This window comes from Sciurus vulgaris (genome assembly GCF_902686455.1).
Source record: "Sciurus vulgaris genome assembly, chromosome: 5".
NCBI classification, from domain to species: Eukaryota; Metazoa; Chordata; class Mammalia; order Rodentia; family Sciuridae; genus Sciurus; species Sciurus vulgaris.
In genome coordinates, this window is record NC_136465.1 from 26,037,900 (window position 1) to 26,064,671 (window position 26,772).

The window sequence follows — 26,772 nt, forward strand, 5'->3', positions numbered from 1 at the left end:
AGAAATTACTATTCAGCTTATTATTTTTGTGTGTATGTGTTTTCCCTGACTGTGAACATAGTTTAATTGCTCTATAAACTTTAAAGAGTTTTAAAAATTGCCATAAAATTAAATGAGATAAAACCTATGCTAAGTAAAGTGTCAATTTGTTGAACTATTTTTTTGTTTGTTTTTTAGAAGTGATATAAAAGGGTCAGAGCCATTAAAGTTTTATAGCAACTCCAAAATCAAGTTGACAGTGTTTTTCTAGGTTTTGAAATCCCCTTGACTCCATAAAGTGTCAATTGAAATTAAGACAGAACAAGAAAACAGACCTTTCCAGGAGCAGCTGGGTTGAAGTCCAGCCTCACAAGAGCAGTAGTTGTTCAGCTTCTCTTCACTTGTGGTTCTCCTTCCTTGTAAGACAGGGTGGAATATAGCAGACTGGGAAGGCATCTCTTCATAAAAGCATCCACACTTTCAATAAAAATAAAGTAAGATGGTAATAAATTAAAATGTTTCCCAAATGATTGATCTGTATTCCTGACACTGATTGTCACAATAGATATCCATTTGAAGCATGATCGGTTGTTGTCCCAGCTAGGGACAGAACCTAGTGATGTACTAACCATGCTTCCATAATGAAAGAGAAGAGCAACATTATTTATGCTTTTTGAACCTTACTCTTATTTATATGTTAAGATGAATTTGTAAATCACATATATGGTTCATGCCAGTCATCCACATTAGGACTGTTCCTGCTCAAAAGGATAAAAATTTACCTTATTAGAAGTGTTTAAATTTAGAAGATAATGGTGTAAGGAACGAACGTGTTCTACTTTTTACCTTACAAGGAATTAAATTGCAAAAGTGATAGAACAAAACAGGAAAACTGTTGGTGCCACGCATCATCGCATGCTCTTCCTATCTTTTTTTAATCTCACCAAACATTTTCCTGATAACAAACCCACCTTCCCTTGCATATTCATATGCTTCACAGCAAGTCAAACTCATATATATTCCTGAGAGAATTGAGACAACCTGAATAAATGCACGACTTAGACCTTGCTAAGAATTGGTTGGAACAAGGGCTTACCATGAGTATGGCTCTTGACTGAAGGGCAGTTGTCTTCGTGAGACCTCATCGCATGGATAGCTAGTGACATGCATGTAGATGTCTACTAGCAGACTGCTACAAAGGGATCTCTCGTTCTTCGAGTGATCCATATAAAAGCCTGTTGATTTTGCTTTGAGGTTCTTCCACCTAAACCTCCATTCCTGGTTGAGTCAACTGAGGAGAAGCTGCAACACTGAGGATGGGAGCACCAGAAAGAGGTAAAGCGGAGATTCATGAAGACATCACATAACTGCTCAAGAGATGCAGCTCTGTACCTGCCTTGCTGTTGGGCTTCTTGCTTGGTGTGACAGTGCTTGCTCTTACTGCATACACTAATGCAGGCTAACTAACAGAGGACACCAGCTTCAACAGCTGGAGTTACCTATACCCTCCCAGGATGTGCCTGTTTTGGAATTGCATATGCAGCATAGTGGGGAAGAGGAGGAGAGTTTATCAGTTACACCCATTTCCCCCTCATTTATTCACTAATGTACCCCTTTATTCATGTAAAGAAATTGTATGAGTAAGATATGGTTCTGTACTTTAAGGGTCACCATACACATATAAAGTGTACAGGTACATTAAAGTCATATAAGTAGGGGTCTAATGGAGAAGAAGTTGCCCAATCTATTAACCCTACATGAATCCTTCATCTGATCATTCAGTACAATTGACCTCAATGAGTAGCTTCACATCTGTTTGTAGCCAAATTGAATGTATAGTTACAAGTAACCTTTCTCTTAAAAGTGATAGAGTAAATAGCAAAACACTTTAACAAAGTGATTTTAGAAAGAAAATCAAAATCTTTGATAGTATTTATCCCTTTTAAACCAGAAATTCTTTTTTTATTTGGAATTTACTATAACGAAATATTCAGACTCACAATGCATTTGTAAGTATATTGATTGCCAATCAACTTGTGACACTGAAAAATGGGAATAATATAAATTATCAAAAAGGGTGATTTTTCTTAGCAAATTCCAGAATATCCATGTAAGAGAATAATATGACATTATTCAAAGACGTATTTGGGAAATGCAAGTTATATTGTTAAATCAAAAGCAGAAAGTTAAAAAAGAAAGGAATCCTGGGATCACACAGTTATGCCAAAAAAAAAAAAAGAACAAAGAGAAACTATGAACAAAAATAACTACTTTTATTATGCATTATGATAATGAAAGACTTTTGTACTTCTATTTTTGTATTTTTCTGTGCAATACACATTTTATATTCAGTAATTGTTGTAATCAGGAAATGTGTTTCTTTCAGAGAATAATTTTGACGTTTAAAATGTGGCTTTGTCTCCAGTCTGACAGATAAAAAACATGGGAGTCATCACGCCAATCCTTACAAAAAGGAAAAAGCTTCAATATACAGAAGCCAACATCTTGCCTTATATCCATTAGAGAATTGAGATCTCAGGGCAATCTTCCACCCTGAAAATTGGAGAGAGGTAAATACAGAAAATAACTGCTTCCTGGGAGCAGTGGCCTGTTGCTGGGCCAACACCTGTAGGAGCATATAAACGGTGATTGATAAATTGCTGGAGGCTTTAGTGTGCAAAAGCTTGAGAGTTAAAAACTCAGAGGTGGGGCCGTCGTCTTAAAGGCAGTACTTTTGAGAGTTTTATAAGCTCCATCAGGATCTCAATGTAAAAAGCTTGTTGAAAAATTTCCCACAAAGGATAAAAGTAGTCATTTTGAGATAAGTACAGAACATTCTGTTCTCCTAAACAAAAGTCTGCATTTCAGGAAAACTGTTTTGCTAGAGTCTAACCTGGGGTTATCAGAATTTAACTGAACTGGGAGAAGGGAGATAATTCTGGTACCTTCTAGGTCTTCTCTCTCACCTAAGGGGAAGCGGTTGGGATGCTGAGAGGCATTTGTGAAGATCCAAGTATAGGGACAAAAATTCCCTAAGAGATGGAAACCTACTCAGAACTATAGGACCCTTGCCCCCACCCCACCTGACCTTCACAACAGAAAGAACTGCAAGTCTTGGATACCCTTAAGCAAAGGTATCTGGTGAACCCAAAGCCACCAGGAGAGATGAAACCAAGAACACTAGGGGGAATTGTTAGCCTCTGATATCTCCAGCAAACATCAGACACATCAAAACTACTAGCCAGAGATGCAAAAATGTCACACTAAAGTCCTATTTAACTCAGCTTTATTTTTTTAACTTGCTATGTCACATTTAGCATCAATAAAAAATTACAGGGTATGGTAAAAGGCAAAAAAGAAGTTTAAAGAGGGAAAGCACATGTCAGGATCATATTCAGATATAGTAGAAATTTTCTAAAAACTAGGAATGTAAAATAATTTTAGTGTTTAGAATGCTAAGGGCCCTAATAGGGATATTGGACAGTATGAAACAACAGATGGATAATGTAAGCAGAAAGATAAAAACGCTGAGAAGAACATTAAAAGGAAATAGTAGAAACAAAAAAATATTTTAAAATAAGGGATGATTCTGATTCCTCAGTAGAATGGATGTTTCCAGGGAAGGAATCAGTGTGCTTTAATATATATTAACAAGGATTTCTCGAATGGAAAACAAGAGAAAGAAATGGAACAAACTGGAATAGAATATTTTAAAAAATAGGACTATTAAAATAGGTGTAATATGTGCAAGTTGAAAAGAACAGAAAAGAAAGAGAAAAGGGAACAGAAACTACTTGCAGTAATAATGACTGGAATTTTCCTAAATTATTAACAGAAACTACACATCAGGGTCAGGAAACTTAGAAAACATCAAACGTGCTAAAAGTTCACAAATCTATATCTTAGTGTATCCTTTTCCATCTGCAAAAATCAACCACAAAAGAAAAATCTTGAAAGAAGCCCAAGGAAAAATTATTTTCCTTACTATAAGAGAATAAGGGTTAGGGTTACATTGGACTTACCTTCAAAACCACAAGGAAATAAGAAAAAGGAAGCAGATTAAATAAAAATAAGAATAAAAGAAATAATAAAAATTAGAGTAAAAGTCAATGAAATTGTGAACAGGAAATCAATAGAAAAAATAAATGAAACCTAAAACTGATTCTCTAAAATAGATGAATATATTGATAGAAACTCTATGCAGGCTAAGGAAGGAAGAAAGGAAGGAAGGAGGGAGGGAGGGAGGGAAGGAGGGGAGGAGAGGAGAGGAAGAGAGCGATGACCCCAAATAGATACTTAATAGTGTGCTGGTTTCAATAAGTGTCCCCCAAAGACCCAAGAGTTAAAAACGTGGTCACTAGTTCTGGCACTGTTGGGAGATGGTAAAACATTTAATAAGTGGGGCCTACTGGAACTAAGTCAGGTTACTGGGGACATGCCCTTGAAGGGGATGTTGGAAGCTCAGTGCCTTCCTATCTTTCTCTCTTTCCTTCTGGGTAATCATGAGGTGGATATCTTCACTGCCATGCCCTCCTCCCATGATGTACTGCACTTCCACAGGCCCAAATAAATAGGGTCAAGCCACCATAGACTGAAACCTCTGAAGCAATGATCCAAAATAAACTTTTTCTCCTTTAAGTTATTTATCTCAGATATTTTGTCACAGTGAGGCAAAATTGACTAACAAAAAAAAAAATAATTCAGCATATGGAACTCATATTTAGGTCAGCTAAAAATTAAACTAATACTAAATTGAGTCTAGTACTAGATGTGCATTAGATACCTAGATGTTCCATGCATGACAGAATACTGAAACATTAATCACTAAGCAAAATTTAGGGTTACCTATGTTTTGTCTTTTATTTTTCTCTGGTTCAGAGAAGATATACATATTTGTATCCAATAAGCACATTTGTTAGTACATCTGTGAATAGTTGTACTATAAGTGATGTGTATGGCTAAAAAAAAGCACAAAATGTATGTTTATGAGCTTTGTTTTTCTGCTGCAAAATCTTGGTGTATGATGGTGTTACCCTCCTGTCTTCTAGGCCTTTTCTGACACCATCTCAAATCCTTATACCAAGTGAAGTTGGGAATTCAGGCTCTGTGCAATCTCTCCTCACCCTATGCTAGGCCAACAAACTTTAACAAATGTAACAGAAACGGTTTCATGGGAACTGCGATTTCCAGTAACAAGGGACTCAAGCTAGAAAGAGATAAACAGAAAGATAATAGGAGAACCTTCAAAGTTTCAAACAAATTTCTAAGCATCCCAGGAATCAAAGGTAATATGAAGAAAAATGAATAAAATTGAAAACACAACATAATATTGTGGGACAACAAATGCAATGCTTTTGAGAGGGAGATTTACAGCAATATATTAGAAAAGAGAGAAATAATTTGAAATACATTAGAAAAGCGAGAGAGTCTGGAATCAACAGACTCTAAGTTCCAACCTCAAAAATTTACCGCCCCCCCAAAAAAAAAAAAACGGAAGCCTAGAGTGGCAACAAGTGAGTGTGGCCAAAGAACATTTTAAGAAAGTATTACAGTTAGCAATTCTTAGTATTCAGATATAGTCTATAAATTATTCTTTGGTATAATTGGTATATTTTTTATTTTTTCCCACTATTTATAAGAATAAAATATAATATGCTGAAAGACTATTTCTTCAAAGTTTATATATGATCCAGAAATTTGAGTAAAATTTCATTTAAAGCAAATGGTATAGTAATTTTGAAATATTATTTACCTAAATGTTACATGGATAGAGTGTTTATTGAATCCCCTTGGCACTGTTTTTGAAAAATTGAATTTTTACATTTTTAATTATAATATATACCGTGATTTAAATTGTAATAAAAATTCATGTACTTGAGTTTTTTCCTCATGAGACAGTGAACTAGAATATGCTATAAGAATAAGTTGAATTAAATTAGAGTGGAAAATACGGTTGAATTATCTCTATTTAAGTTATCCAGTTTTTATTTTATGCCAGCTATTTGTCCTTGTTGAGATGCTTTATATATGATCATTCCAATGGCTAATATAATTAAAATTCAAATGATTCTCCCATCAAGAATTTGGTTCCATCTTACCCCAATTAGAATGGCGATTATCAAGAATACAAGCAACAATAGGTGTTGGCAAAAATGTGGGGAGAAAGGTACACTCATACATTGCTGGTGGGGTTGCAAGTTAGTGCAGCCACTCTAGAAAGCAGTGTGGAGATTCCTGAGAAAACTTGGAATGGCCCCACCATTTGACCCAGCTATCCCACTCTTTGACCTATACCCAAAGGACTTAAAATCAGCATACTACAGAGATGCAGCCGCATCAATGTTCATAGCTGCTGAATTCACAATAGCCAGATTGTGGAACCAAATCAGAAGCCCCTCAATTGATGAATAGATAAAGAAACTGTGGTATGTATATACAATGGAATATTACTCAGCCATAAAGAATAATAAAATTATGGCATTTGCAGGCAAATGGATGAAATTGGAGAATATCATGCTAAGTGAGATAAGTCAATCTCAAAAAACCAAAGGAGGAATGATCTTGCTGATAAGTAGATGATGACATATAATGGGGAGTGGGAGAGAGGCAAGAAGGGAGGAAGGAGGGACTGTATAGAGGGAAAAGAGGAGTGGGAGGAGGGGGGGAAGGGAAAAAATAACAGAATGAATCAAACACCATTACCCTATGTAAATGTATGATTACACAAATGGTATGCCTCTACTTCATGTACAAACAGAGAAACAAGTTGTACCCCATTTGTTTACAATAAAAAAAAGAAGAAAAAAATGAATTAGGGAGCTGGTCATTCTAACATTCCAAGTTGTTCTGAAAATATTATTTTAAAAATTCAAAGTTATGTGCTTTATGAAACCAAGCGATTTGAATCATAGTGGAAGTTTGGGATCTATCCTTTTAAAAAATGTTTTCCATTTTATGTGGAGAAATTTGCACTTCAAATTTTTAATTATATTTCCCTAAAGAATGATAAATATCCCTTTAAAATGTTATTTACATTTATATTAACATGCAGAAGGTATTTAAAATTAATTAGAAAATTATGAATCTATAAACTTTGCACAAAAGTATTGTGGAAATAAAAAGTGGAAAGAAAAGTGAATCTAGCAAAGGATGCTAAGCAGTAAAGGTGATACAGACTTTGCCCTAATCAAATTTATAGCACATGAACAATAAATAGGTTAAAAATGTAATTTTTAATGATAATAAACACTATAAGGAAGACATGAAAGGATAATGGATGGAGATAACATATAAACTGAGATCTACATGAAAAGAAACAAATGTCAAGATATAATATTCGGAAAAACTTTTCCAGGTATGTAGAACAATTAGTGCAAATGCCCTGAGACAGAAACAAACAAAAATGGTTTAAAGGATTGAACCGGAAGTTCACCGACACAAGACAGGATACAGGAACTAGATCACTTGTTCCAAAATAAGTTTTATTCTATTCTAAGTATTTTAACAACTATAATCAGAATTCCATCATGCTTTTGATTACATGTTAAAACTACTTCACAATAGCCTGAAAATTGGTTAACATTTTGAGGATTGGTGAACAGGAAGCAAAAAAAAAAAAAAAAACCAGTAAGGAATAATTGTGGAAGTCAGAACAAAAAGGAAAAGGTGTCAGAACAAAAACCAATGGAGGTCTAAGCATAGAGTTCAATTTGCCACAATTAAGAAAACGTGATACTACCTCTAAATAGAATTTCAGATATTAAAGTTCTAAAATGTCTTACACATAGTTGATGGATTCCAAAAGTCTTCATAATATCTAAAACTTCCAAATCTGCTACCTTGACATGAAGAAGATTAAAACATGTCTCCTTGTTTCTACCCTCTTCTCTTCCTTCAAATCCCAATAAATCACCCAACATTCCGGCTCATTTCTGCTACCACAAGCAAATGTCAACAAGTGTGTGAAGCCATGTGTATTTTAGGGATGCATTAGGTCCTAAGGGATAATTAATGTGGATTGTTCCATATAAGAACAAAATGTTATCAAGAAGACATTATAATTGGAAATTCAATTCAGAAAAGAAAAGGAAACATCTGATGAATACTGAACCCCTCCTGAGTTTCTTCATGTTAAACTGCACTTCTTACACTTTGGACCACTAAATTCACATGGGGAAGGTATTTATGGAGTCTGAATCCAGCATAGGTTCTGGGTGCACTGAAGGATAAGTTGACATTGCAATGCATATTGTGACTTCAAATACTACAAAATTATCAGTCTATTTTTAAGACTGAAGTGATTCTCCCTTATTGAAAAGAAGAAATTAGAAACAGAACAGTGAAGTGATTTTGTACAGGTCACATCCCAAGTTAATTGGATAGTTGGTAATAGAACCACAACAACTGATCCTTGAAATTCATCACCAAAAGATCATGTTCTCTTTTAGAATGAATGAAATAAGTCTTCCAATGACATATATTATTAGTTCTCTTACTATTTTTGCCATTGTTTTTTAATCAGCTTTATTTAGGTGTGATTTATATACAAGAAAATGCACCCAGTTTATTTGTGCAGGCCAATGATTTTTAGAAGTAATATCACCACCATAGATCATGGAACAATTTCACTGGGGCGAAATGGTTCTCTGTAGCAAATTCGCAGTCACGTCTCTCCCTGTCAATCTTAGACAATCTATTGCCACTGATTGGTTTTATCTTTTCTAGTATTTCACTTACTTTTCTTCATTTGACTTCTTTTACTCAACATATTTCTTTTGGTATTCATTCATGTCCTTATGTATACCAACCAGGGTCACCTTTCTTTAATTGCTGAGTAGTTTTCCCATGGGATGAAAAATTTCTTTATCCATTGAATTGTTACTGGGCATTTGAGTAATGGCCATTTTTTTTACCAGCTTAGTCAATAAAGTTGCAAAGAACATTCATTTACATACAAGTCTTTGGGTGCGCATATGTTGTTGTTATTTGGATAAATACCTGGGAGTGGATTCATTAGGTTAAAAACTCAATTTATGTTTGATTTTATAACAAATGGTCAAATGGGTATTCAAGGATGTACTCCTGCCAAAAGAGGTAGAAGGTTCAGTTACTCCACACACACAGCAGCAGTTGGTATTTCCAGTGTTTTCAATCACAACCATTGCTCTATCCTTTGTAGCTCCCGATGAGTATTGTGCACATGTGTACTGGCCATCTGTACATCTCTTTTGGAAAGCGTTCATTGAATCCTTTTTCTATGTTTAATTCTTAGTAGTAAATGATGCTTCTGAATTGTCTGCATACTAGTCCTTTGTCAGATATATAGATTATGAATATCCTCTTCTAATGTGTAGCTCACCTCCTAATTATGGTAGTGGTATCTTTGAAAGAGGTTATAATACAATGAAACTTAAAAGGATAATTTTTATTTTACAGTTGATTCTATTGTATCTTTGCCTAGCTATTTCTGAGAAGTCTTTCCTAGCACACAGTTGCAAGGATTTTCTCTCCTAATTTCTGATAAAAAAGTAAACATTGTATTTTCAATTTCAACATATGGTCTGTTTCATGATAGTCTTCAATATGTTTAAAAGGAGGATAAATAGGTTTATTTTTAAAATATTCTAGTGCCTTTCATTGAAATACTGTCTCTCAAGTGTGAGATTTTCTTGGTAGCTTTGTTGAAGATCCATCAACCACATATGTGTTGCTTTATTTCTAGATACTGTCCTCCATTACAGAGGTCTATACGACTGTCTCTGTGTTGGTTCCAAACCATCCTGATGACTGTAACTTTACAGCATAGCTTAAAAATCATGCAGTGTAAGTTTTCCTGCTTTGTTCATTAAGTTGTCTGTGCTCTTTTAGTTTAATTGTGTGGTCATATGCACTTTTAAATAAGCTTGTTTATTTTAAGAAACATCTTTCTGCTGGGATTGCAATGGAAATTGTGTTGATTCTACAGATCAGGTTATAGAAAGATGACTGATACCTAAATTTTAAATCAATGAACACAGTTTATCGCTCTAATTTTTAGGTCTTCTTTAATTTCTCTAGGTAAGATTTTAGAGTTTTATTTTATTTTTTTATCTTTTTTAATTTTTATTTTTACAGACTGCATTTTGATTCATTGTACACAAATGGGGTACATCATTTCATTTCTATGGTTGTACACGATGTAGATTCATACCATTCATGTAATCATACATATTCTTAGGGTAATGATATCTGTCTCAGTCCACCATTTTTCATACCCCCCTCCCTCTCATTTCCCTCTATGTAATGTAAAGTTCCTCCAATCTTCTCTCACTCCTCCACCCCCATTATGTATCATCATCCGCTTATCAGGAAAACATTCAGCCCTTGTTTTTTTGGGATTGGCTTATTTCACTTAGCATGATATTCTCCAATTCCATCCATTTATCTACAAATTCCATAATATTATTCTTCTTTATGGCTGAATAATACTCAACTGTGTATATATATCACTATTTCTTTATCCATTCATCTGTTGAAGGGCATCTAAGTTGGTTCCACAATCTAGCTATTGTGAATTGAGCTGCTATAAACATTGATGTGGCTACATTATCGTAGTATGCTAATTTTAAGTCCTTTGGGTATAAACTGAGGAGTGGGATAACTGAGTATCTCCAAAATTTATCAAGGACTTACAAAGCTTTACATCAAAAATAGAAAGAACCCAATCAATACATGGGCCAAGGAACTGGACAGATACTTTACAGAAGACAAACAGGAGATTAATAAATATAATAAATACATGAAAAAAAAGTTCAACATCTATAGTAATTAGAGAAATGCAAATTAAAACCACCCTAAGATTTCATCTCACTCCAATTAGAATGGCTATTATCAAGAACACAGACAAAAATAGATGTTGGAGAGGATGTGGGGGAAAAAGGTACACTTTTACATTGCTGGTGGAGTTGCAAATTGGTGCAACCACTCTGGAAAGCAGTGTGGACAATCCTCAGAAAACTTGGAATGGACCCTCCTTTTGACCCAGTTATCCCAGTTTCCCAAAGGAAATTTAGAGTTTTAAATGCAAAAACAGATGTGATGTTTTAATGAATTTAAGACATATGTTTTTATGCATTGTAAAATTATTTTAATTTTGTCTTGCAGTCTTTTATTGTTAATGTAGTACATATAAAACGTTTTGCGTGTTGAATTTGTATTTCAAGCCTTGTTGAATCTGCTTCACAGTTCTAGTTGCTTTTGTACAAACTACCTAGGTTTCCTATACATACGATAGATATTTTTGCCTCTTGTTTTCCAACTATTTAAAAAATATTTCGTGACTTTTTCTGACCTGTGACACTTCACCTTCAGAACACCACTGGAAACAAATGGAGCAAGTGTACATCCTTGCCTTATTCTCATAATAAAATCATTCAACCATTCACTATTGAATATATTGACAAAAGTAAGATTGTTGTGTGTTTTTTTTCATGTTGAATTGCTTCTTTATTTCCTGAACTGATTATTATTCATGGCTTTAGAATGTGTTAAATTATATTCTTCATTTATTAAAATTAACATGATTTTGTTTCTTTTCTCATATTAATATGGTGAATTAAATTTTTGAAGGTTAAATCAAATTTGGATCCTTAAGAAAAGACACAGACAGGTCACTTTTTCATAAACAATTATAATTTATTTGAACTCATTTATCTTTTTATTTAAGAAAATATACTTTATAAGAAATATTTTATATGATTTAATTCCTTTTAATAAATTCATTAGGTTTTGTAGTAATGAAACACCAAATTAGGTTTTGTAATAATGAATGTCATTAGGTTTTGTAGTAATGAATATTTTTGCTGAATATCAAAGGAAAAACTAAACTGGAAGTCCTTTTCCTCCCATTTTCTGAGTTTGTTTAGGTTGATAGAATGAGATTTTGCCACATAAATAATCTGCATCTAGAGATTACTTCATGATAAGTTTTGCATTATATATTTATTTTCTTTAATTGACATGATTATACTCAGTTTTTTGTTTTGTTTTTGTTTCTATTTTTTTTTGAAAGGAAGGGTATGAGGATTAAGCCCAATGGTGCTTTACCACTGAGTTACATCCCCAGTCCTTTTTATGTATTTATTGTTATTTTGAAATAGGATCTTATTAAGCTGCTGAGGGCCTTGGTAAATTGCTGAGGCTGGCCTTGAACTTGCAATCCTCCTTCCCTAACCTCCAGAGTATCTAGAATTACAGTCCCCCATGCCCAGCTCAGGTTTTCTATTTCTTTATAAGTCTTTGCTATAAGATATTTCACAAAATTGTCTATTTGATTTAAATTGTGAATTTACTGGAAAAATGTATATATTTTATGATATTCTTTATTGGATCTTTTTAGTTACACATGACTGCAGAGTCCATTTTGATAAAATTATACATGTATGGAATATATCTTATTCTAATTAGGGCCCCAGTCTTGTGGATGTATAGGACTGTGGAATACATAGTGAGGTAATCCTGTGTATACATAGGAAAGTTATGTCACTTTCTTTCCACTGTCTTTCCTATTCCTCTCCCCTCTTCCTTCCCTTCATTTCCCTTTGTCAACAAAGGGAAATTCTTCCCCTCCCTCCCTTATTGTGGTTTTACAATCTTTTAATATTTGCAGTAACTTTAGTGATGTCTTCTTCTTCGTTCTTGATATAGGTCATGACGTCTTTTATTTTTTAAGATCAGAATAGTTAAAGATTCATCAATGTTATTTATCCTTAATGAAACAAGCTTATGGCTTCATTGACTTGACTCTTGTGTATCCATTTTCTCTTTTACTGATGTGTGACTTTATCTGAATAGTTTCCTTTCTTCTGCTCACTTTGGTTTAATTTGCTGTTCACTCCCCAGTTATTAAAGTGAAGTTTAGATCATTAATTTCAGACCCTTTGTTATTTTTGTTACAAGCTTTTAAACCTGTAATGATTCCTGTAATGACTTATTTAACTACTTCTCATAATTTAATTATATTTTTATATTTCAATTTTGCTTCAGATATTCTGTAATGTATCTTGTGATTTATTCCTTGGAACCATGTTTGCTTTAGAATTTGACTGAAGGTCATAAATTTTTCTTTTTTTATATGTTTATTATTTTCAGATTTGATGTGATCAATGAATGTACTATGCATGATGAATGAGATTTCTCCCTCCCACACCACCAGAAAAGTGGTTTCTCTTGAAAATTATCAGATGAGTTATGTCCTACTGTTTTGAGACAGTTTTGCAAAAATCTATTAAATCTAGTCTTTTCTTGGTGCCAATTAATCGTCTAAATCATTAAGGTCAATATTGCCTATTTATCTTACTTATTTGTAAAAGTGCTAAAATAACCTCCAAGTATAATTATAGATTTGTGTATGCTTATTGTTAAAAATTTTGCATTGCACTTCTTGAAGATCTCTGCCAGTACATGAACATTTAGGATTTGTTTTTCCCTTGTTTTATATATCAATTTGACTATTTTAGAATTCTTTATATAAATAAGATCAAATTCAAGTTGGGGACTAACTCTGAAGGATGATTAACTTTGTGATTAGTAAATTCAGAAAACTACACAGGTAAATTAAACTATGTTGACAATATTTTATTTTAAATTCTATTTGATGAATATACAATATTTGTTATTATTCTTTTATATCTTGAATGTCTTAAATTTGTGTTACAATTAAAATATCAATAAAATGACACATGCAATACAAAGTAACCATCCTTTCCTCTTCTGTAAACATAAGTAGCCTAAATAGGCAATATGTAGGACCTTGTCTGAGACTTAATTTGCATAATGCCACTTTGCTTTGGGGAAATTAAACATTGACAAAAAAGATAGTTTTTGCCAAGTTTAAATACTGCCAGAGTTAAAGAGATGATATCTTAAATAAATGTGAGCATATGCCAAAGAAAACATTAAAGTATCAGTGACAGGAGAGCTAATAATAAAATATTGTGTGATGCTACACAGATTTTATTTATGGAAGTAGTCTTGGGGGCACGTTTCTTTAAAGAGTGATGCGGGCCAATAACTATCCTTTGAGAACTCACCAGGGTTAATCTAATGAGCTTCTATCTTACAAAGGAGGAGAGAAAATTACCAAATGACCTAAGAACTCTTGTAGCACCAAGAGATATAAAATAATTGGAGAACATTGAAAAGCAATTATTGGGAAAATCATCGAAAGCTGCTGCAACCAGGAGTGGAAATTGCTGCCAAGAAGTGATTTACTGTAAATTGTTAGGTAAAAAACTAACAATTTTGAAACACATATAGTACTTATTTAATTATGAGCAGCTAACAGGATATCTTTTTAAAAGCATAGCATCACCATTTCACAAATAATGAACTGAAACTCAAAAATAGAAAACTAATCCTATAATTAAACAAACAGCAAACTATAAATTCAGACCCATTTATTTCATTTTTGAAAAGATGTATCAGCAAGATGGCAGATGATATCCCAGTCTTCCTTCTTTCTAGGAAGAACAAAACTTGGCATCTTTTCATGGACAAAAATAATTGTAGAAGAGCAGAAGAGTCCATTTAAGAATACATGGCAATACTGTGAAAGAAAACACAGGAATATGCACATAAAAAGGGTAAAGAAGAGCCTTTTCTTTTTTCCAATATTTCCAAATTCTCCCACCAGACACTGCTCAGTATCGAAAAGGAGCTCCCTGAGGCACAAATCCCTGTCTGAGATAAAATGAGAGTAAACTGAACAATAAATTCCCCCAAATTTAATGGGGGGTGAGGATAGAACAAGTGGCTTTAGACTCACACCCCACCCCCAGATCACAGGAGAGACCTATGAAGATGACAGGGAGCAAAGAACAGTGAGGGTCATCACTACCCACATTACAGCAGGCATCTGCTCCTGACTTGCTCTCTGAAGACTCCTGGCTACCTCTTGTGTCTATCCAACAAGGAGTCCCTAGTGTTCCCCGGTGAGGACCCAAGCGGCTTCCTACATAGCAAACCCAGCTTTCACTGTTGAGGAAACCAACATCCAGCACAGTCACATCAGAACTCAGGCAGATTTTGTCACAAAAGATCCCACCAAGATCCAAGATGGCGGACTAGAGGGTGACTGCATCTCCAGTTGCTCCAGAACCCAGGATTCAAGAATGGGAGGCATTGAGAGACTCGGACTAAAATAGAGCCACGGGGTGAGTCTCCCCCACCTGGTGAAGCCCAGCCCAGGCGGCAGGCCCGAATTCAGGTTGCTTATTAGAGTAGGGCAGGGCAGCCAGAGACTTCTCCACACAGCCCTGCTCCCTCTGGTGGCAGGCTCCTTACACGGCCAGCTTCTCAGAGCAGACCGCCCAGCGAGAGCCTTTCCACACAGAGCCAGCTCCAAGCCCTGGAACCAGTAGCCAGCTAGCGACAGCATTTTTAGGAAGGAATGCATTATCAAGTTCCTCCAAGACTTCACACTACTGAAGGCTGGGAGGTGATATACTGGAAATATACAGGGACACTATAAGCCAATAGAGGAAATCTGCAATATCACAGAGTCCCACTGACATCTGACCAATATGAGAAAACAAGGAAAGAAAATGTCCCAAACAAAGCTAGATGCTATATCAATAAAACCCAATGACAGCACAGCAGAAGAAATGTCAGAAAGGGAGTTCAGAATGTACATATTAAAACAATCAGGGAAACAAACGAGGAGATGAAAGAGTAAATGCAGGCATTAAATGATCACACCAATCAACAGTTAAAAGAACAAATATGGGAAGCAAGAGATCATTTCAATAGAGTTAGAGATACTGAAAAAAAACAAACAAACAGAAATCCTTGAAATGAAGGAAACAATAAACCAAGTTAAAAACTCCATAGAAAGCATAACCAATAGGATAGAACACCTGGGAGATAGAACCTCAGACATTGAAGAAAAAATATTTAATCTTGAAAACAAAGTTGACGGAAGAGAGAAGATGGTAAGAAATCATGAACAGAATCTACAAGAATTATGGGATATCATGAAAAGGCCAAATTTAAGAATTATTGGGATTCAGGAAGGCTTAGAGAAACAAACCAAAGGAATGAACAATGTATTCAATGAAATAATATCAGAAAATTTCCCAAATCTGAAGAATGAAATGGAAAATCAAGTACAAGAGGCTTATAGGACTCCAAATATACAAAATTACAACAGACCCACACCAAGGCACATTATTATAAAAATACCTAACATACAAAATAAAGACAGAATTTTAAAGGCCGCGAGAGAAAAGAATCAAATTACATTCACGGGGAAACCAATACAGATTCAGCAGATTTTTCAATCCAGATCCTAAAAGCTAGAAGGACCTGGAACAACATTTACCAAGCCCTGAAAGAAAATGGATGCCAACCAAGAATCTAATGCCCAGCAAAACTTACTTTCAGATTTGATGACAAAATAAGATCCTTCCATAATAAACAAAAGCTAAAGGAATTTACAAAAAGAAAGCCGGCATCACAGAACATTCTCAGCAAAATATTCCATGTGGAAGAAATGAAAAAAAAAAAAACAATGCAAATCAGCGACAGGAGGAACTAGCCTAAAGGAATAGACAAATAAAGGAGAAACAAAATATGTCAAAAAACAAAAATGACTCAATGACTGGGAATACAAATCATATCACAATAATAACTGTGAATGTTAATGGCCTGAACTCATCAATCAAAAGACATAGACTGGCAGATTGGATTAAAAAGAAAAATCCAACAATATGCTGCCTGCAAGAGACCCATCTCATAGAAAGAGATACCCATAGACTAAAGGTGAAAGGATGGGAAAAAACATACCATGCACATGGACACGGCAAAAAAACTGGAGTATCCATCCTCATTTCAGATAAAGTGGACTTCAAGCCAAAACTAGTCAGAAGGTATAAAGAAGGACATTATATATTGCTTAAGGGAAGCATAAATCCGCAAGACATAACAATCATAAATATCTATGCCCAAACATTGGCTCATCCATGTACATCAAACATGTACTTCTTAACTCCAGAAATCAAATAGACCACAACACAATAATACTAGGCGATTTCAACACACCTCTTTCACCGCTGGATAGACCCTCCAAACAAAAATTGAATAAAGAAACCATAGATCTCAATAACACAATCAACAATTTATACTTAACGGACATATATAGAATATACCATCCAACAAAGAATGAATACACTTTCTTCTCAGCAGCACATGGATCCTTCTCTAAAATAGACCATATTTTATGCCACAAAGCTACTGCTAGCAAATACAAGAAGATAGAGATACTACCTTGTATTCTATCAGATCATAATGGAATGAAATTAGAGATAAATGACAGAATAAAAAAACAGAAACTTCTCCAATACCTGGAGATTAAATAATTCACTATTATATGATGAGTGGATAACAGAAGACATCAGGAAGGAAATTAAAAAATTCTTAGAAGTAAACGAGAACAAAGACACATCATATCAAAATCTCTGGGACACTATGAAAGCAGTACTTAGAGAAAGATTTATTTCATGGGGCACATTCAACAAAAGAAGTAGAAATCAACAAATAAACGACTTAACACTACAGCTCAAAGCCCTAGAAAAAGAAGAGCAGACCAACACCAAAAGTAGTACAAGACAGGAAATAGTTAAAATCAGAGCTGAAATCAACGAAATTTAAACAAAAGAAACAATCGGAAAAATTAACAAAATAAATACTTTGTTCTTTGAAAAAATAAACAAAATTGATAGACCCTTAGCCACATTAACAAAGAGAAAGAGGGAGAAAACTCAAATTACTACAATTCGGAATGAACAAGGGAATATCACAACAGACACGAGTGAAATACAAAACATAATTAGAAGCTATTTTGAAAATCTATACTCCAAAAAAACAGAAAACCTCGAAGACATCAACAAGTTTCTAGAGACATATGAATTAACTATACTGAATGAGGAGGACATAGACAACTTAAAAAATCAATTTCAAGCAATAAAATAGAAGAGGTCATCAAAAGCCTACCAACAAAGAAAAGTCTGGGACCAGATGGGTTCTCAGTCGAGTTCTACAAAATCTTTAAAGAAGAGCTCATTCCAATACTCTTCAAAGTATTCCATGAAATAGAAGAGGAGGGAACCCTCCCAAACTCATTCTACAAAGCCAATATCACCCTGGTACCTTACCCAGACAGAGACACAATGAGGAATGAAAATTTCAGACCAATATCCTTAATGAACATCGACGCAAAAATTCTCAACAAAATTTTAGCAAATCACATCCAAAAATATATTAAAAAGATAGTGCACCACGATCAAGTGAGTTTTATCCCAGGGATGCAAGGTTGGTTCAACATCCAGAAATCAATAAATGTAATTATTATATCAACGGACTAAAAGTTAAGAATCACATGGTTATTTCAATAGATGCAGAAAAAGCATTCGATAAAATACAGCATCCCTTCATGTTCAAAACACTAAAAAAATCGGGGTAGTGGGAACATTCCTTAACATTGTAAAGGCCATCTACGCTAAGCCCATGGCCAATATCATTCTAAATGGTGAAAAACTGAAAGCATTCCCCCTAAAACTAGAACAAGGCAGGGATCCCCTCTTTCACCACTTCTATTCAACATCATCCTTGAAACTCTAGCCAGAGCAATTAGACAAACCAAAGAAATTAAAGGGATACAAATAGGAAAAGAAGAACTCAAACTATCCTTGTTCGCTGATGACCTGATTATATATTTAGAGGAATCGGAAAATTCCACCAGAAACCTTTTAGAACTCATAAGTGAATTCAGTAAAGTAGCAGATTACAAGATCAATGCTCATAAATCCAATGCATTTTTATACATAAGTGATGAATCTTCAGAAAGAGAAATTAGGAAAACCACCCCATTCACAATAGCATCAAAAAAAATAAAATGCTTGGGAATCGATCTCGCAAAAGTGGTGAAAGACCTCTACAATGAGAACTACAGAACACTAAAAAAGAAATTATAAAAACCTTAGAAAATGGAAAGATCTCCCATGTGTTTGGATAGGCAGAATTAATATTGTCAAAATGGCCATACTACCAAAAGTTCTGTACAGATTCAATGCAATTCCATTTAAAATCCCAATGGTGTACCTTACAGAAATAGAGCAAGCAATTATGAAATTCATCTGGAAGAATAAGAAACCCAGAATAGCTAAAGCAATCCTCAGTAGAAAGAGCGAAGCAGTGGGTATCACAATTCCAGAGCTTCAACTCTATTACAAAGCAATAGTAACAAAAACAGCATGGTATTGGTACCAAAATAGACAGGTAGATCAAGGGTACAGAATAGAGGACATGGACACAAACCCAAATAAACACAATTTTCCCATACTAGACAAAGGGGCCAAAAATATGCAATGAAGAAAAGATAGCCTCTTCAACAAATGGTGCTGGGAATACTGGAAAACCATATGCAACAGAATGAAATTAAACCCCTATCTCTCACCCTGCATAAAACTCAACTCAAAATGGATCAAGGACCTCAGAATCAGACCAGAGACCCTGCATCTTTTGGAGAAAAAGTAGGTCCAAACCTTCAACTTGTTGGCTTAGGATCAGACTTTCTTAACAGGACTCCCATAGCACAAGAAATAAAAGCAAGAATCAACAACTGGGATAGATTCACACTAAAAAGCTTTCTCTCAGCAAAGGAAACTATCAGTAATGTGAAGAGAGAGCGTACAGAGTGGGAGAATATCTTTGCCACTCATACTTCAGATAGAGTGCTAATTTCCAGAATCTATAAAGAACTCAAAAAACTCTACACCAAGAATACAAATAATCCAATCAACAAATGGGCTAAGGAAATGAACAGACACTTCACAGAAGAAGATCTACAAGCAATCAACAGATATATGAAAAAATGTTCCACATCTCTAGTAATAAGAGAAATGCAAATCAAAACTACCCTAAGATTTCATCTCACCCCAATTAGAATGGCGATTATCAAGACACAAGCAACAATAGGTGTTGACGAGGATGTGGGGAAAAAGGTACACTCATACATTGCTGGGGGGGTTGCAAATTAGTGCAGCCACTCTGGAAAGCATTATGGAGATTCCTTAGAAAGCTTGGAATGGAACCACCATTTGACCCAGCTATCCCACTCCTTTGCCTATACCCAAAGGACTTAAAATCAGCATACTACAGAGATACAGCCACATCAATGTTCATTGCTGCTCAATTCACAATAGGCAGATTGTGGAACCAACCTAGATATCCTTCAGGTGATGAATGGATAAAGAAACTGTGGCATATATATACAATGGAATATTACTCCACCATAAAGAATGATAAAATTATGGCATTTGCAAGCAAATGGATGAAATTGGAGAATATCATGCTAATTGATATAAGCCAATCTCAAAAAACTAAAGGACGAATGATCTCACTGATAAGCGGATGAGGACATATAATGGGGGGGGGTGGGCGGGGTTAGCGTTAGGGTTAGGGTTAGGTTTAGGGTTAGGGTTAAGGAGTGTGGTAAGAATGGAGAAAGGAAGGACTGCATAGAGGGAAAAGAGGGGTGGGAGGGGTGGGGGGAAGGGAAAATATAACAGTATGAATCAAAAAACATTTCCCTATGTAAATTTATGATTACACAAATGGTATGCTTTGACTCTATGTACAGAGAAACAACATGTATCCCATTTGTTTACAATTAAAAAAAAAAAAAAATCCCACCTTTTTTTTCCATGAGTGTTTACAGGTTCCTAAGTCACCCCAGCTTTTGTGACAAATGTCCCATCCCTGTTACCCAGCACAGCTACTGAACACGTACCCAGAAAAGGCCTCAGATCCCCCACCATGGACATAGGCATTTATAACTGTGTGAGTGCCTACAGTTTACACCACCTTCCAGGTTTGTGAACACTGCCTGCCCCTATAGTTTTATATGTGCAAAGGGCAGTGCACCAGTCCCCCACATTTGCTACACGACCGTGCTTTCACCCACAGCAGACTCCTGCATTTGCACACAAATGCACCATTCTACCTTAGACTTGCAACTGCCCATACCCCCAAAGCCAATCTGATCAATGACTGGCATACAATTTGCTCCTTCAACTGCATATGTGCATATTGTCCATCCTTCTACAACCATGTATATAGAGGTACAGTTGTCCATAGACTTTCCTTGCCTTTTACCTTTCCTGAGTCAATGGAGCACCATCCATTCCCAGACCTGGATCCACCACATCCCCCATATTTGGTTCCTTGTATCACTAGACATGGTGCCACAACACACTTCACTTTACCCCTATGCCTCTGTGAAGCTCTTTCCTTTCTGAAACAAGTCCATAAAGTCTGGAAGAGGTGAATGCTTGTTCGATGCAGAGACCCCTTTGCAAGACTACAAGAATTATGACGAATCAGGGACCATGACACCAACAAAGGGATAAAATACCTATGTATGGCATTATACATTACATGCTTATAGTACTCTATCTTTCAATCATCTATTTATGCATCCATCTGTCCTCTTTATCACATTAGAGAGCCTGGGAGGAAAGTGAAGAAAGAAATGATATGAACAAAATCTTTGAAAAAGCTGAACTTGTCACCTGGAATTGGTTAAGAGAACAAAGTATATGGAGGTGGGATGGCCCGAAAAGAAAGAGAACAAAAGAATGGAAGAAATTGTTTCAAAGACCCAGGGAAACATATTTTGTAGAGAAGGGGTTGAAAGTTGTGTGGAATCTTGCTGCAAGATCAAGTAAGATAAGGACAGAAACATGTCTATTTGTGACAGTGAGTTCTTCATGATCTCAGCAGGAGCACTTTCACTGACTTACTGGGATCAGTGTCTTTCTTAAAGCCAGATTAGAAAGTGACTAGATTTAGGGTCTGAGCATATAGCTGGGCACAAGTGATAGAGTGCTCAGCTAGCCTGCATGAGACCCTAGTTCAGCACCATAAAAACAAAACAGAGTGACTGGATTTTTTGAGGTGAGTAAATCAAAACCAAAATAGTTAATTCCTTTCTAATGTAAGTTTAGCACTGAAGAGTAGAGAGAGAGAAAATGTAGTAGGAAGAAGATTCATAGCTCAGAAAATCAGTGAGGAAGACTAATTCTTGAAAAGGCAAATAATAAAAGAAAAAAAGGACGATTATGTTTATGTGAAGTTTGAGATTAAAGATCCAGAGTCAAGGAGTTTCAAGACTTTGCATTTCTTAAGACGGTAAGAAAGAGTGGTATCTAGAACATGAGGAGTAGCCGTGAGAGGGACGATTCCTCCATTGAATGAAGGACGAATAGAGAAGAAATTGAGGGAAAATATAGGAACTTTTCTGAAGTTTGTGTTTTTTTTTAATGGAAGTAATTCGAGGTGATGCTGCTTTATTGTCTCTGTAACATATAAAACGGAGATGGGTTCTAAGAGGCTCAAACACACCTGATAAGTCAAGAATGTTTAAAATAGTAACTTTTGGATATGACCAGGGTTAGAGCTAATAAATATTCAGCACAGAGTCTGCACAGTGAGACCTGTGATCATTAGTGAGGGGAATTAAAAGCCTAACATTTGTATCGTTTTCTTTAGCTTGTCTCCAAACCAGGACACAGGCATTGAGAAGATGGCAAGTCAGCGTGGCACACAGCTTGTTTGAGCTGGGTTCCCAAGATTTGGGCAAAATACTGATTCAGATGATTTCTCCCCTTGATCCTAAAATAATTATGCACTGAAGTGTAAATTCCTAAAAACAGCAATTATGATTCAAGACAGGAAATAGGCATTTTGGATTGAACATGAATAAATAGCTTGGATATTAAAGGATGGGCAACTTCAATTGGAAACATGGCTGATTGTCCTGGAAGCAGAGGTTCCAGTGGTTGAGAGGAGATGGGTGAACAGTAATGGCAAGCTGGAGGTCAGACAGCTGAACTTCTTATACATGAGGTACCAACCTCAGAGGTTCTAACGCTGGCTGCGGTATTAATTCATCAGAAAGGCCAGCATATTCATGAAAACTTCTTTTAAGTACACGATTTTTTAAAATCTCATCTTTTTGAGTTATCTCTCCATGTCCTCACTCCTGTCTATTGTGTGTAGTTTGAGAAGCTTCAGGATTACATATTTTATATTCATGATTTGTCTTCAGAATCTTTCCCAATATAAGATTAATAAAATCATTGCTTTCTATCTCTGGCTTTTCTCCAGACTTCAGAAGATTTAATTCATTTAATTAATAGAATATTTAGTATTCATAGGAAGGATGTCTTGAAAGTAGAAATAAATGATCCTTCATGATCAGGCTGATTATATTGAACCTAGCCTCAAATATCAAATGTATCAAATGTGTATGTAAAAAGCTCATATAAAAATATATAATCAAGTGATAGAAGCTTAAATTTATATTATCTCTGTAAAAATACTAACATGTTTTTTATTTAAAAATTAATTATACAAGCAATACACAAATACATTTTCATTATAAATAAAGCAGTAAAGATACAGTATATAAAATAGGAAATGCCATTCTTTAATGACCTACTTCCACCTCCTTTAGAGGCAGTAGTTTTGTATTTATCCTACCAGTCTTTCCCCATTTTAAAAGTCATTTTCATTGTAAAAGATGTTAAGATTTATTGAAAAATATAAATGAACACTGTTTATGTTAATCAGTTTGCTATAAGTTGTATATGCAGTTACATTCTGCTGATTTCACTTGCTCTTCTCTATAAATATCATTGATCACTGTATAACATTTTATAGATTTAACTAAAATTGATTTAATCCCCCTATTGCTACATTGTTAAGTCACTCTAATTTTAATTAATGCATCAGAGAATATCTTCTAATCCCTAATAGCTTAATTTCTGATTATTAAAAAAAAATTCCTAAGAGAGAAAGTTATGGATAAAAATCTATGAATAATTTAAAGAATCTTGAATTTAGTCACCAGTTGCTCTTCTAAAAGCAAACAGTTTTGTTAGAGATTTTTACTGATATTGTATAACTTGAGACAATATTTTCATCATTAATAATTGTATTATAAAGTGGTTAGCTAGAATTTGTATTCATTTGATGACTTTTTATAATAAACATTTTTTACTCATTAGCTATCTTTACTGGGCTTATTTTTGAGACATACATTTCACCTAGGTTAATCCATTATTTGTTTGTTTTCCTGAAAAAGATAGTTCATTATCTAACACTAAGCAAAAACAAAAAAGACTCATTTGTCTAATTAATCAGTCTCTGGTGAATTTTTACTTATCTTACAGTTCCTTCTGGCAGCAAAGAACAACATATGTATTATGAGAGGATGTGCATATATATTTCTTTATCTTCTCTTTCTCCTCCTCCCCTCCCCACTTCCTCTCTTCCTATTTTCCTTCTTGTCATTTGTTTTATTTTATTCCACTTTTACATTTTGGGGAATATGGTCTATAGGAAGACAGAATCCTAGGTATGAAATGTTACTTAAACAGTACAAGATACTGTTATATATGGACATCCTCTTCACTCCAACCTGGGAAGAATGAAAAGTGAAAGAAAACAATGATTTTTAAAGTGCAATTAGAGGGTAGGACTGACAGATGAGTGGTGGAAGATTAAAGTAAACTTGCTTAGTATACATTTTATCTGTCCTCTGCTGACATGTCCACTTCAGACTTCGGGAGTGTCATTCAAGAACTTCCCGAGGTGGGGCAATTTCTCATTTGCCTTTTTCAAATACTTGTGTCTACGTAAACAAAAACTATCAAACCATTATAGATGTTAATATGACCACAAAGGATACTCCCTTGGAATTGGAGAGAACATTATTCTGGAAAATTAGCATGGTATAATTGTTTAGAAGATATAAATTCGTGGGAGGAATATTAACCTCTTTAGCAGAGTGGAAGGAGTAGTAACATACAGAGTCTGTGAGGGGGATGTCAATTGGAAATTAACCAAATATCCCCACAGAATACTTGAGACATTATAGCCTTAGTGCACACAAGTCACAAAATGTGGGGATAGAACATGGAAATAGGAATAATAGCACAAAGGCTGGGTGTGATGGTTGGAGCATGGCATGATGTTATCTACTTTATACCTAGAATCCAGGGGACCATGTACTCTTTTCCCAATACAGGCAAGAGACTTCAGGTTTACTCTCTGAAGAACGTGAAGGTAGTACCTGTGAACCTGGATATACAGGTGTTGGCAATAGAACATAAGATGAAGTGTCTGATGAAAACAGGGTTGACTAAAAACTTTGTATAATGAATTCTGGGAGATAACTGGAATTTTCCTTTACCTACCTATTACAAAAGCTGACAAGCTCACCCTCTCTATTTCTTGCAATCTTGTTCCCCAGGAGCACATGAAGGATGGAAAATGGTGGAAAATTCTGGGAAAAAAAAAAAAAAAAAACTAAGGGTACTCATAGAAAAATAAACTCTTCCAGAGATTGAGAGTGAGGAGTTAGTTACATTAGATAGTATGGGTACCAGACTAAAAAGAAACTTATCTGGCAGTTAGTTGCCTCCACAATCACAAAACCATCAAATTTTAATACTTCATTGTTAACTGTGAATGATGAGCAGATAAATATCACCAATCCATTGGAGAATGATTGCAAGAGGAAAAATGTCAGTAATATCAGGTAAAAATATATGAATAAGAGGTTAAAAATAATTCAGAAACAGAAGAACAAAGTAAAATTATTATTATCCACAAACAAAAGAAAACCTAGATTTCCATAAAACAAGAATGTGATTCTATGATAAAGACAGAGAATAATGAAGGTTTCTTGTATATTAAGTATGTGGTAGATGAAATTAGAATAATAAATAGGACTATTATGATTTGGATATGAGAATTTCCTGGAAAAGCCTTGTGTGAGGCAATGCAACAATGTTTAGAGGTGGAAGGATTCAATTATGAGAGATTTAACCTAATCAGTGAACTAATTCATTGGATGGCTTAATAATTGAATAGATGAGTTTGTGGTAAAGGTAGGGAAATGAGGGGTGAATGGAAGATCACTGGGGGGAGGTGTCTTGGGGGATTATATTTTGTCCCCAGCCGCTGCTTCTCCCTCTCTCACTCTCGCTCTTGCTCTCTGTCTTTTTGCTTCCAGGATGCCACCAGCTGAACAGCTTCCCCCCACCATCCACCATGCTCATCTTCCATAATGTTCTGCCTCATCTCAAGCACAGAGCAATAGAGCCACTGACCATGGACTGAACCTCTGAAACCATGGACCCCAAAATAAACTTTTCCTCCTGTAACTTGCTCTGATCAGGTATTGTGGCCACAGCAACAAAAATCCAATTCACATAGGGATCATTGAAAGAAAAAGTTCAGGAAATGTAACAATCAATTTTTAAATCATTAAAAACAGAAGGTAGAAGTGGAAATAAAGAATGTTAGAGAACATGGAGGAAACAGATTGTATAGATGACAAATTCCCATTTGAACTGTCTAAATTGTGGCATTTTCCAACAATATGAATGAAAAAGATTCTTGCTAATGAGGTTATACATTATTAATTTTTAGATTCTGTGTATCACAAACACACGAAAAGTTCCTAAAATATATAAAGGAGAAAAAAGGACAATAAAACAGGTTATATACTAAAACATTGAAATTCAGCGGTATCATGTTTCAATAGCAAACACAAAGCAATGTTTGCAAAGTTTTGAAAAAAACATATTAAATATAATCCTACATCCAAATTATTAATTCAAGTGCAGAAAGAATACAGATCTTTCAATGACCAAATACTTACACTTTCTTTTAAACTCCTCTTAGAAA

The 26,772-nt window shown here is 34.9% G+C and overlaps 1 long non-coding RNA gene across 1 annotated transcript; it reads right to left on the bottom strand.

The window, feature by feature from the left end:
• Positions 1-340: 340 nt before the first annotated feature.
• LOC306662828 lies at positions 341-26,772 on the bottom strand. Its single transcript, XR_013764275.1, has 3 exons — positions 26,747-26,772; positions 25,275-25,363; positions 341-456 (listed from the first exon to the last, which is right to left on the bottom strand). It is a non-coding gene; the product is annotated as an uncharacterized lncRNA (long non-coding RNA).